Source organism: Protopterus annectens, chromosome 2.part1 (assembly GCF_019279795.1).
Source record: "Protopterus annectens isolate FY-2018-M chromosome 2.part1, PAN1.0, whole genome shotgun sequence".
NCBI lineage: Eukaryota > Metazoa > Chordata > Ceratodontiformes > Protopteridae > Protopterus > Protopterus annectens.
In genome coordinates this window covers 1,198,808,575-1,198,820,614 of record NC_056729.1, presented here as the reverse complement: position 1 = coordinate 1,198,820,614, position 12,040 = coordinate 1,198,808,575, and the positions used below count along the sequence as shown (strand labels likewise).

General features: G+C 44.4%; 1 protein-coding gene across 1 annotated transcript in view; it reads right to left on the bottom strand.

The window, feature by feature from the left end:
• Window positions 1-12,040, bottom strand: part of REV3L (REV3 like, DNA directed polymerase zeta catalytic subunit) — a 2,860,434-nt gene that overhangs the window by 225,352 nt on the left and 2,623,042 nt on the right. The gene's annotated exons all lie outside the window — the stretch shown is intronic.

Below are 12,040 nucleotides of genomic sequence, written 5' to 3'. Positions count from 1 at the left end.
GGATTAAGTAATCCAATAACAACAGTCCCAACAGGGAACACTGACTAACAACTAAAGAAAGGGATCCTAAGGCCAAAGGGACGAAGGCAAAGATATATTTTACTGAGGAAAGGGGTATGAACACAGAAAACAACTATCTACTAGCTAGTAATTTCTATCATTAAAAATAGATCAAGGATATATATATAAAATTGAAAAATATAACTTGCTGAAAGTTGAAAACTCCCAATAAAGTCTCGAGCAATGCTGGAAACCAAGAGATCCGTGCCGTGGCAAACTAGATCTGAGGTTAATTCCAGCAGTGCTCCGAACCCATCAGTGAGGACTGAACAGCGAGATTGAACAACTTCACATTACGCTTTTTATTACTTTGGCTGCAGGTTCAAAAGGGGGCTTAGTGAGGGCCTGTAGTAACATGATAATATCCCAAGCTGTAATGGGGTCCCTTAAAGGAGATCAAAGGAGAAAAGTACTCCACAAAAAGGCAAACAACTTCAAGGAGGCAAAAGCAGTGTGATCCTCTCCCACATGAAAACTGGAAATAGCTACCAATTGAACTTTGATGATGAAGTAAATCGCACCTGTCCAAAATAAACAACAAAATCCAAAATAGGTGGTAAAGGGGCTGAAAAAGGATCCAGGCTCTTGGATAATGCCCATATGGAAAATATCTTCCACACTCTCCTAATAGCAGGCTTTAGAGATGATGACAATATATGGAGCACAGAGGAAGAAAGCCTGTAATTTCTGGACATGAATGGAAGTGGAGAAATGAAGAGGTTAGTTTCATGGCTTTGATGTGCAGTTGTGGCTTGCCAGACAGATGAGAAATAAAATGTGGAAGAGGATCGGGCACCCAGAGAGGGTATACACTAACGTGAGGCCACAGAAAGGGGAACCATATCTGTTGGGGCCAAAAGGGGTGATGAAAATACTCTTCATCTTGCACCAGCTGCCTTTCTGAAGGAACTTGTTTATAATTGGAGTGGGAGGATTAGCATACAGTAGATCCGGGAGCCAAATGTGGACCAGAGCATCCCTTGGTGACTCTCCCTCCTTGGGAATCAGGGCAAAGTAGCTGCTGCATTTGGTGATGGATGGGGTAGCAAACAGGTTGTAGAGGGTCTTGCCCCATGTGGCTGAAGATCTTGGCAGCCATTAATTGACTGGGACACCACTGATTAGAGAGAATAATGGACCCACTCAACTTGCAAAAGTAAAAACAATGGAGATCTCGGGGATACGTGCAACAACCAGAAGATGCTGGGAAGAGATCACCCACTGCCAAACCCTCACAGCTTCCCGACAAAGGGAATATGAACTGGTGTTGGTTGATATATCAGACCACTGATGTATTGTCTGTCTGAATCATAATCCCACCCCTGGGAAGGGAGTCCTAAAAGGCCTTCAGTTCTAGGACTGCCCTCACCTCCAGCACAGTGATGTGGAGACTGGCCTCTATAGACGTCCACGTGTCTTGGACCATCTTTCCTCAAAAATGTCCCACCCAACCCCTGGGAAGTGCCCATGGTAACCCTGGACTATGGGAATGGAAGTTTAAAGGGGCATCCAAGAGAAACTATTTATTTTACATTTGTTGACCGGGAAAGTCCGACTGGGTATATGCCCATTTTCAGCGGACGCCCGGGGAGAAAAGCTCCAAATATTCAGACATATGAGATTTACATAATATAAGAGTACAATCTAGCATATCAGATGAAAAAAGAAACAGTATAATTATAGTAAAGACACAGTTCAACAGGAGAAATGACCTATATGTTAGAGTATAATATCACAAGGAAGGCTCCATATATTCAGACAAGCAAATTTCCCATAATATAAGAGTATAATCTAGCATTTCAGAGGACAAAAAAAAAAACAGCGTATTTATAGCAAACTCCTACTAGAGGGGAACTTAACCAACAGATTATCTGCAGATCTTTCTGTGACTGACCAGGAAGTGCATCGGCTGATGCAGAGCAAACCACTGAACTGAAAGGGTCCATAGCAAAATTCTCATTTAAAATCTGGCAAGAGGAACATGAGTTATGGGGGCTACCATCAAGTATAACAGATGAAGAATGGATCTCACCGGGGGCTTTGGGAGAGAAGCAACAACAGAGGTGTCCAATGGGCATGTACTGAGATTCTGGAATCTGTAAGTCTGTCTATCTGTAAGGTGGTATCCAGCCAGCAGCCAATGAATTCTATCTTTTGAACAGGATTCAGACTGGAGTTTCCCATGTTCACTGTGATCCCTAGGTGAAGACATTGCTAGAATAAGGAGTCCCTAGCTCGAATTAGTAAGTCTCTCATATTAGTAGTTAACAGCCAGTTGTCTAGATACAGAACACCAGGAACTCTTGCAGTCTGAGATGTACTGCAGCCACTGACATGCATGTGGTGAACACCTGGTGGGGCTGTGATGAGACAAAATGGAACAGCCTTGAACTGGAAATGACTGGCTCCCAGCTAGAAGCAGAGGAACCTTTTTGACTACCTGGCTATTTTTCTGTGATAGTAGGTGCCCTGTAAGTCCACTGAGCACATCCAATCATCCTTCCTCAAAAGTAATAAAATGGACTGAACTATGACCGTCCAGAATTTTGTCTGTTTCACAAACTATTTTAAATGACTGAGGTTCAAAATAGGCCTGAGGTCCTTAATTTTTCTCTGTAACCAAAAATAATCTCAAGTAGACTCTGGACTCTTGCTCGTCTGGCAGGACCTCCTGGATGACTTGTTTGTCTAGCAACTTTGCGACTGTGTGAGTTGTTGCATTCCTCTGAAGGGGTGGAACATTAGGAGGGAATTAAAGGGAATGACAAAGCCACTGGACATAGCTCCCTGCACCCCAAAATCTTGAGTGATGGCTGACCCAGCACGAGGGTGCAGAGACTAGAACCTCCTGACTGCCTCTAGAGTGCAGCAGCCGGGCAACTGTTCAAGAGTGCTGGAAGCGTTTTGCTGGTGAAAGGGCTTAGAAACCCTTGGTTTTGCAGACCACCTCTGCCATGAGGGCAACATCCATTGTTATTGTTCCCCTTTTGCCCCTGGAGGGGTCTACCTCCAGAAGCACCATTCAAGAAACACTGAGACCTCTTATCACCCTTATCATTCAGTGAGAATGCCCTTTGGGGGACGGAGAAGAGAAAACCAATAAGAGACTAGGTTTTATCATCTTGTTCACCTCTGGCCAGTATGTGATTCACTTTGGCTTTTGTCAAGTCCCTCTGAAATCTTAAGTGTGCTAAATAGTTCAGACCACGCAATGCAACCATCGCTGAAGCATAAGCCTGCATTCTGAATCTGTCAAACACCCCAGACTCCCTGTTATGGATATGTAGAGAAGAGCTTTCCTCTGATAGCTACTTCTTCATGACCACTAATACCATGATGGTGGCTACTGCAGGTACCTTGTTCCAGTGGGGTCTAATTCATGGGGAAAACAAGATTTTGTTAGGCTTGCGGGGAATGGGATCCACTATGCATGGCTCCCTCCATACTTTCTGTGAAACCAAGTCAATAAGTTCATCAGCTGGGAGTAGGATCACTTAGTAAGATAAGTCAGTTTTGAAAGCCTTGAGAAATACCAACTCCTCTTGGGAAGGGACACTGGTGGACCAGCCCTCTGTTGATGAAATAATTTCAGAATGTCCCAAAAGGAGATGTCTTCCAGGAAGGACCTTTGGGACTCCTCCCCTTCCTCGAAATCAGTATCTTTGGTGAGAAACTCCTGAGGGCAGTCTAAATGCTTCCTTTTACATGAATGCTTTCTGCTCTCTTCTACATCAGGTGGGTTCAAGGAAGACTCAGAAGAAAGGGAACTTCACCTCAACGGCTTTATCGAGGTCTAAAGAAGCTGGCTGTCCCTGAGGGACAGGTGAAATACAGGAGGAACTGTAGATGTCAGAGGGGATATGGACAAATCCAAGTGTGGATGGATACCTCTTTCTCTGGACCTAGGGAGAATCCTTTCAAATGTTTCAAAAGCTGATGCTAAAACCATTCCTGAAAGAGTCATTTTGGGATCCAAGGAACCTGAATATGGACCCCCTTCAGATTCGACCAGGCTAAACTCTGAAACCAACACTGGCACTAAGCTATCTAGTGCAAATGCACTGTGAAGAAAGGACAGATCTGACAGCCTTGGAGTCGAATCTAACCCTAGTGCACTCTTGGCTCCACAACCACTCAAGATCTAACACTGTCAGTCGAGCAGTTAAGGGACACTGTCGGAGGTAAAGATAATCGGACTATTGGCTCTAATATAGAGAAAGCTTAATTGCAAGACCACTGAATCCAAAGGTTAAACCGGTGAAGGAGAAACCAAATGAGTAGTGGGGGCAGGTTCTAGTATTCCTGGAGTGGAAAGTGCGAAAAGGACCCCCATCTGCATCTGGCTCCTCAAGAACTTCCACAATATCCTGTACACATGTTCCTCTACAACTATACCAACCTGAACAAGGAAGCTGTTTTTGATGGCCTGAGGACCTACAGAAGGACCTCTTTTGTAAAATAGCTGATCAGAGCTGAGGGATGGCCAGCTCCAAAGAGAACCTAGCTACCAAGTATAATGGCAGAGTCAGATCCAAATTGGATCTAAAAAGGAGACCAGATCTGACGGTCTCGGAAGCTCTGGAACAGGACCCAAAGCTTCAGTAAGGTCAGGAGGCCTCCTTCTAGACCCTTTCTCTCAAGGTCTGTCTTTTTTTTATCCTTTTTTTTTCTTCTTTCTCCCTCTCTTTATCCTTGTCCTTCTCCTTGGTCTTGTCTCCCTTAGGTTTGCACTACTTTTTGCTAGTAGGAGAAGTTGAGAGGAAAGAGAGATTTTCCTACTGTGACTGGAAGAAGGCTTTTTGAAACCAGTTTTGACTGGAGGTCTGAAAAGGCCCAAAAGCAGAAAATAGCTGGTAGTCTGCATCCAAATACAACACCCTCAGGCAGTAGACAGACTAGGGATGTGGGTCTTTTGTGGAGAGTTTGTGAATGCATGAGCTGCGCTTTTTGAATCCATTGAAGCCTTGTCAGACATCTCTGGGAACAACCAACCAACAGTCCACTAGTTTAACACACAAGGTTAACAACTTAACATGCTATCACAACAACACACTAGTCCTTACAGAAACAGCTAAGTGACACTAGACTATATATCTAACAATCTAAATATCTACATTAAATAAAAAGCTAAAAATATAAAAATATACAAACACAGGCACACAAACAAAGCTCAACATGAGGTTTCTGTTAATAAAGTTTTTTTCAAGGTCAGAAGGTCATAACTTGAGAACTGAAACACTGATTAACTGCAATCTAATGCAAAACTAGCATCCTCAAGTATGCAGATGCCATCATGAAAATTGTACTTGCAATCAAGATGAAAATGTACTAAGGATTCCACACCTAAACCCTGCACTGAGGCCTCACTCAGTACATCAAGGCAATTACTTAATGGGCAATCTACTACAGCAGAAATGACTGTCACTGAAGAATGTCCAGGGTGTCAACTCAGAAAGATATCTGCTGCAAGGCAATAGGACAGGACTCCTCCAAGTTTATGGTCAACTTGCAGACTGCAGAAAGGGAAGCACCCACAACAGTGACAATTCGAGGGAGTCCGTGGACCATGTTAGCTAAAGCCAATCATCCAAAGTGGAAACAAGTGGAAATCTTTCTCTTCCATAGATCTGGTCCCCAAGGCCATCATCTTGACTAATACACCAGACAATGTAAGAAGCTGAAAGAGTAACACACTCCACCGGAAGTGATGTCTGATGAAAGCATACTGGAAAAAGAGCACTAAAGTAAGTAAACTTACCATAACAGTAGATGTTCTAATGCATCACTACTGCAGTAGCTTAAGCTATGTGGGTTTACATCATCTGCACAGTTTAGCTTCAAAAAGCTTTGGAAGTCTTCCAGGCACTACCCCAGACAGGACAGGATGAGTGCCAAAAGCTTCTGAGCATTTTTTGCCAAGGAAGAAGGCAAGAGCCCTGAATACGCGTGCTAGAAAACAATGAAAAATATATTTATAACTATATACAAAAGGGTGAAAGGAACCACACCCTGGCAATATATCAGGAATAGCAAGAGGGGAAAATAAGGGGTAAAGCAGGGATGGCTGCTGCAATGATGAAACATTAGAACATTTTCTGTTATGGTACATTTATTAACACAACTGTTCTATGTTCCATTATCACCACTGCTGTAGCCTAAGTTGTGCAACCGGACTGCCATAATTTAGACAGGCACTGTAAAAGAGGGAGGAGGCTAATACCCAAGACTCCAGGTGCCCATGAAGAATGATCTTAAAGCCAGTTCTGGACCTGGGAAAGGAAACTACTTTGTAATGCTTTGCAAAGATACATACTGAGAAACAAGTTGCTGCCTCTAGAATGTTTCTAAAGTCAACCCTTTCCAGAAATCCACAGAAGTAGTCAATGCCTTTGTTGAACGAGCTGCAACCCTCCTGTACTGCAGTTTTCAAATGCAGCTGGGCATTTGAAAACTTGGAGAAAGCATTTCACAAGGATCCAATAAAATTGATTTAGGCAGTCCTATGATGGATCAAAGTTCTGGCAACATTGGTAGAATTAGTGAAGGCTATGTATATGGACCCAATGATACAAGCAAGAACAGAGTTTGGACTCTCAGAGGGGGGTTCCCAGTGTGTGTATCAGGGTTCAGCTCTGAGCCCAGTGTTGTTCATACAGGTGACGAACTACATTAGCAGACAGGTCTGAGGGGTCATATCAACAAAATTGCTGTATGCAGATCCTGTGGGATTACAAGCATAATTTAAACAGGAAGGTCAGTGACTTTTAGGGGAATGGAGAGCAAAACGTACATGGGATGAAACTGAATACAGACAAGAGAGCTGTCATGACAGCAAATGGTTGAAATCAGAAGAAGCAGAAAATTGCAACAGAGGGGAAAATTGTGGAATTGGTTAAGAGCTTCAAGTATCTGGGAAGGGTGGCTGAGGAGAAGGGACATCTAAATAAGGAAGTCAAAGCTAGAATCAGAAAGGCTGCAGCCAACTGGCATACACTGTTAAAGGTAGTATGTGACAAAAATGCTAAACAAGTTTAAAAGTAAGGTGTACAAAATAGTGGTGCGGTCAGCACGTCTGTATAGTATATAAACCAGGGTGGTGAAGATACAGCAGTTGAAAAAGCAAGAGGTAATGGAGATGAAGTGCCTGAGATGGGCGATAGATACATACTATGGACATGCAATGAAATGGTGACATCAGAGCAGAAGCAAAGTAGCTTCAACTGCAGAGGTCAGATTGCAGTGGTTCAGGCAGATGCAGGAAAGCAGAAGACAAATTGGTTAAGATGATCTGGGAGAGACAGGAAGAAAGCATGAAGAAACAAGGACATCCAGCAAAGAGATGGATGGGCTGTATGAGGGAAGCCCAGTGACTGTCAGGCATGACTGTCAACGAAGGTAGGAGAGTGACACTAAATCGAAAGTGGTCGCAAAAGATGATGCGTCACCCCAACCCCAAGTATAAAAACAGGAAAAGAGGGTTGATGATGATTTTGTGTCTGACAATGATGGCAGTCTGCATATGAAAAAGTCATATGACATGGTGACAATGCGACCAACATTATCACTGGAGGATATACACACATCTCACACACATGAGGTGGTGGTGGAGGAGCAAGTAAACCTTTGGTATCACCTGCATTTAAGCACTGGATGCTATGTCAGTGTGAGCACCACACAGGCTGTACAAGAGTCACAATAACAAATGGCATCCATCAACCACACTGTGGCTGACGTGTGTACACCCAATGTAAAGGAAATCACCACCATGACTCCTAGTCTTTCTATGACCTGGGGTACCACACCTGATATAAGTCAGCTGATGTACAGGTCAGTAATCCAGGCTCAGACAGCCATTACATGCATCACAGTAGAGACAATGATTGTGTTGCATAGCCTGTGTGAGGATGTGCAATAGCTGTGTGGACTACGGGATGACCTGTAGCATGTTCAGAGTGACAAGATATAAAGGGACGTGGAGAAAATATGCATGCTCAGGTCACTGGCATTCACTTGCAAATCCATGAGGCAAGTAGCAACTGTCCTCTACTGTGCTTCTGCCGGCTATACTAACCATGGCCATGCAAGAGTCAAGATGAGAGGGGGACAGCCAAAGTTTGGCTTATGCAAATGGCACCCAGTGTTCCAAACACAGCATTATTGCCACCCTTGGACAAGGCAGTCACCGGATTTGGATGTGGTTAATCTCATGGTCAAAGTCAACTATACTCAACAGGCCCAACCAAGGACACCTAACCAAGATGCCAGCCAAGTTCATAGAATTCTGCTTGAGGCGAAATAATAAAATAACCTCTGACATTCTCATATTGCAAATGTGGGTTCTCTCATCTAGAATTCCTTTCACCAGCCTATTAGACTCTGTAGAAGATGGTGAATCTAATGTGGTAGCTAATTTCCTCTTCTGATTGCTATCAAGTCATTTGCTGACATCTAAAAGAAGCAGGGAGGCTTGCCAGATCTTATTCAGAGAAATAAACTGTCTTCGCTTCCCCCGCACAAGGTATAAGGTTCAATCCTGACCCCCGGTCAATGTCTGTTTGGAGTTTGCATTTTCTCCTTGTGTCTCTGTGGGGTACCTCCCTCCTGCAAAAAACACGCTGAGCCTTTTCATCTCAGACTCACCAATGAATGGAGCCTGTGGGCTGCAGAACAGAATCTACATCGTGCCCTATAGGGGGAATAGTTGTATAGGTTTGGGCTGCTACTGTAGTGCATAGTATCTTCTTGATAGAACAACACAGATCACAGACTGCTTACCAGAGCAGGGCTAGCCACTTAGCAGTGTAAAATATGGCTTTTGGTGATTCGGTCATGCTGACTAAAGTCATTAAATGGGCATGGGGACCCGGCTTACTCTGACCTACACCAGGGATCCATGCTAATGGTGGGAGAGTTGTATTTGTCCCTATTGGCCAGTGTGTGTCCGCCTTAAAAAAACCAGCATCCCTGGGTCAATAAGCTACTGGATGGCCGGTGCCCAGTTGCCCATGACAGGATGGTATGGAGGAGGCTGGGCATCTTATGTATCCAAGAAACAAGATGGAAGGGCAGTGCAGCAAAGCCAGTTAGCATGGGATCTAGAGTCTACTACTCATGAGGAGGACAGGCTAGAAATGGTGTAGGAATTGTGGTGAAAGGCAGGCTTCAGAAAGAAGTGAAGGATGTCATCAGAATTAGTGACAGACTCATGGCAATCAGACTCCAAAGTAATGATAGGGCATTATTCAGTATTTCAGCCTATGCCCCACAGCAGGGTTGTGACAGTGAGGAAAACAGTGCATTCAGACAACAATTGCTGGACCTACTTGATAAAGCAGGAAAACATGAATTGGCATTGGTAATGGGTGAGTTGACTGCACATATTGGGACAAGCAGAACAGGATGAGGACTGCCTAGATTCACATAGGTGGGACAACAGGAATAAAGAAGGAGAGGCCATTCTAGACTTCTGCCTGGCAAATGGCTTGAAAGTAGCCAACACATGGTTCAGAAGGAGAGAGAGTCACAAGATTACATACAAGAGTAGTCAACATGCAACTCGGGTAGACTGCCTCCTAGTAAACAATGGGCATTGGAGTAGAATCAGTGACTGCAAAGTCACCCCCAGCGAAACAGTCTGCATAAACCACTGGTTACCACAATCAGCTGCAAGCAGTGATCAGAAAAGGCTCTAAGGTCAACACCAGGCTGAAGACCTGGAAGTTGACTGGAGAGAGAAAGTACAACAGTTCAAGGAATTACTCAGGGCTCTAGTTCATAGGTTCATACTAGGCTGTCTGCCCTAGGGCATTTATAAGCCTAGCCAGAATGTGTTTGGCTTTCGCCACCCATTTTAAATTTATTTTGCTATGCCCTTTTTCGAGGTTAGTATACTGTACATCTGTCTAACAGTGACACAGAAGTGATACCCGGGGTAAACCTACGATCTCCCATCCACTTATCAAGATTCCTCTTGAAGAGAATCAATGAGGGACTCTGCCTAACCTGGACTGGGATTTTATTCCAGAGTGAAGGGAGCCTCTGGGTTATGAATCTGTCCCTCCAGCATGTCCTATTTATTTTAGTGCTGAGGTTCAAGTCTCTCGAGCGAGTAGCTGGATGGGATTTGGATTTTCTGAGGTGCAGCATGTCCATTAATTCTGGGTTGGACATGGCTTTATACGTCAGGCACAGATCGCCTCTGAACAGGCGGTATGCCACTGAGTAGAGCTGGAGTTTCTTTAACCGGGCAGCATATGGCATCTGTTTGAGCCCTTTGATCCTCTTGGTGAGGTACTTTTGGGGTCTTTCCAGTTGCTGCAGGTCTCTGGTAAGGTACATCCCAAAAGGGGCATTGCACTCAATTATGGGCCTGATGAGGGATGAGTAAAGAGGCACGATGACCTCCCCTGATCTAGATGTGAATCCCTTCATGATTTGGTGGGCTATATAAAATGTTTTTCTAACCACTTTGGCCATGGGGTTGTCAAATGAGAGATTGCTATCAACTTGGGTCCCCAGGTCCCTAATTACTTCTTCTGTACTTAATGGATTACCACCTATGTGGTAATTTGTGGGCACTTTGTTTTGCTAAAGGGGATGACTATACACTTTTTGGCATTTAGCTTGAGGCCATGGCTCTGGCACCAGTTGTCTGTTTCTATGAGGCCCATTTGGAGGATGCTTGTCTCGGCTGGAGAGTCGATTATGGCACCCAGTTTGCAGTCATCTGCGAACTTGGTCAGCCACAGTCTTTCCGTGTTGGCCTGTACCTCCGAGAAATATATATCGAACAAGAGAGGTCCCAGGACTGAGCCTTGTGGGACACCACTTGTAACTGGTTTGGAGTCTGACATGGCTCCAGCAATTCTAACCATGTGGGTTCTGTCCTTGAGCCAGTTTGCAATCCATCTAGTGACATAGGGGTTTATATTTAAGCTGGTGAGCTTATCTATAATGCCCGAGTGGGGTATTGTATCGAAGGCTTTTGCGAGGTCCAGGTAGGCTGTGTGGACCACCTTCCCCTCGACAATGGCCTTGGTGACTGTTTCAAAGAAATCAACCAGGTTTAAGAGGCAGGATCTGCCCTTAACAAAGCCGAACTGGGTAGGATCCAGTGTTTGTAGGTCCCCAATATCTTTATTTATGAGGTCCATGATGATCCTTTCCATAGCTTTGCAGACCAAGCTAGTCAGGCTTATGGGGCGATAGTTTCCAGGATCCGTTGAGGCACCACCTTTATGGAGAGGGACCACTGTTGCTGTACGCCACTCTTTGGGCACATATCCTGTAGTAAGGCTGAGATTGAACAGTAGTTTTATGTTTGGGTTTAGCTCTTCTTGGAGTTTATGTAGGACGCAGCCCGGGACACCATCTGGTCCCATTGATGCTGTTTTTTTTTGCTTTGGAGAGGGCGGCTCTTACCTGAGCATCTGAAATGTGAGGGGGCAGCACTCTGCTGGGATAGATATTTGCCCTTTTGGTGGGGAGTTTGCACTGAACCTGTCAGCTAGGATGTTGGCAATGTCTGTGGGTTCGGTGTATTTTTTGTCATTTTGGACTAATTCTGAGCATATCTGGGAATTCCCACCCAGGTTCCTAACATAACTAAAGAAAGACTTGTGATTATCCTTAGTGTCCTGTGCAATTTTTCTCTCGAAGCTGGCCTTAGACAATTTTATGTGTGCCCGTAGTTTTTTGCTAATACTGATCAGTGATGCCTTCCCTTTTTGGGATTTTGCTCTATCATTTAGTAGCTTCCTCCTTCTATTGTATAGTTTGTTTATGGCTGGGATCCACCAGACAGGACGTCTGCCTTTGGAGGATTGGGTCTTGGTTTTATTTGGGATTGCATGATCCATGCATTCCTGAAGGTGTTCATAGAATGCGTTTATAAAGGATTCTGCGGCCTAGGCCGTATTTTCCACAGGCCCGGGGGCTTTGAAGGATTCCACCTCAGTTTTGAGGAGTGTGAAATTTGCTT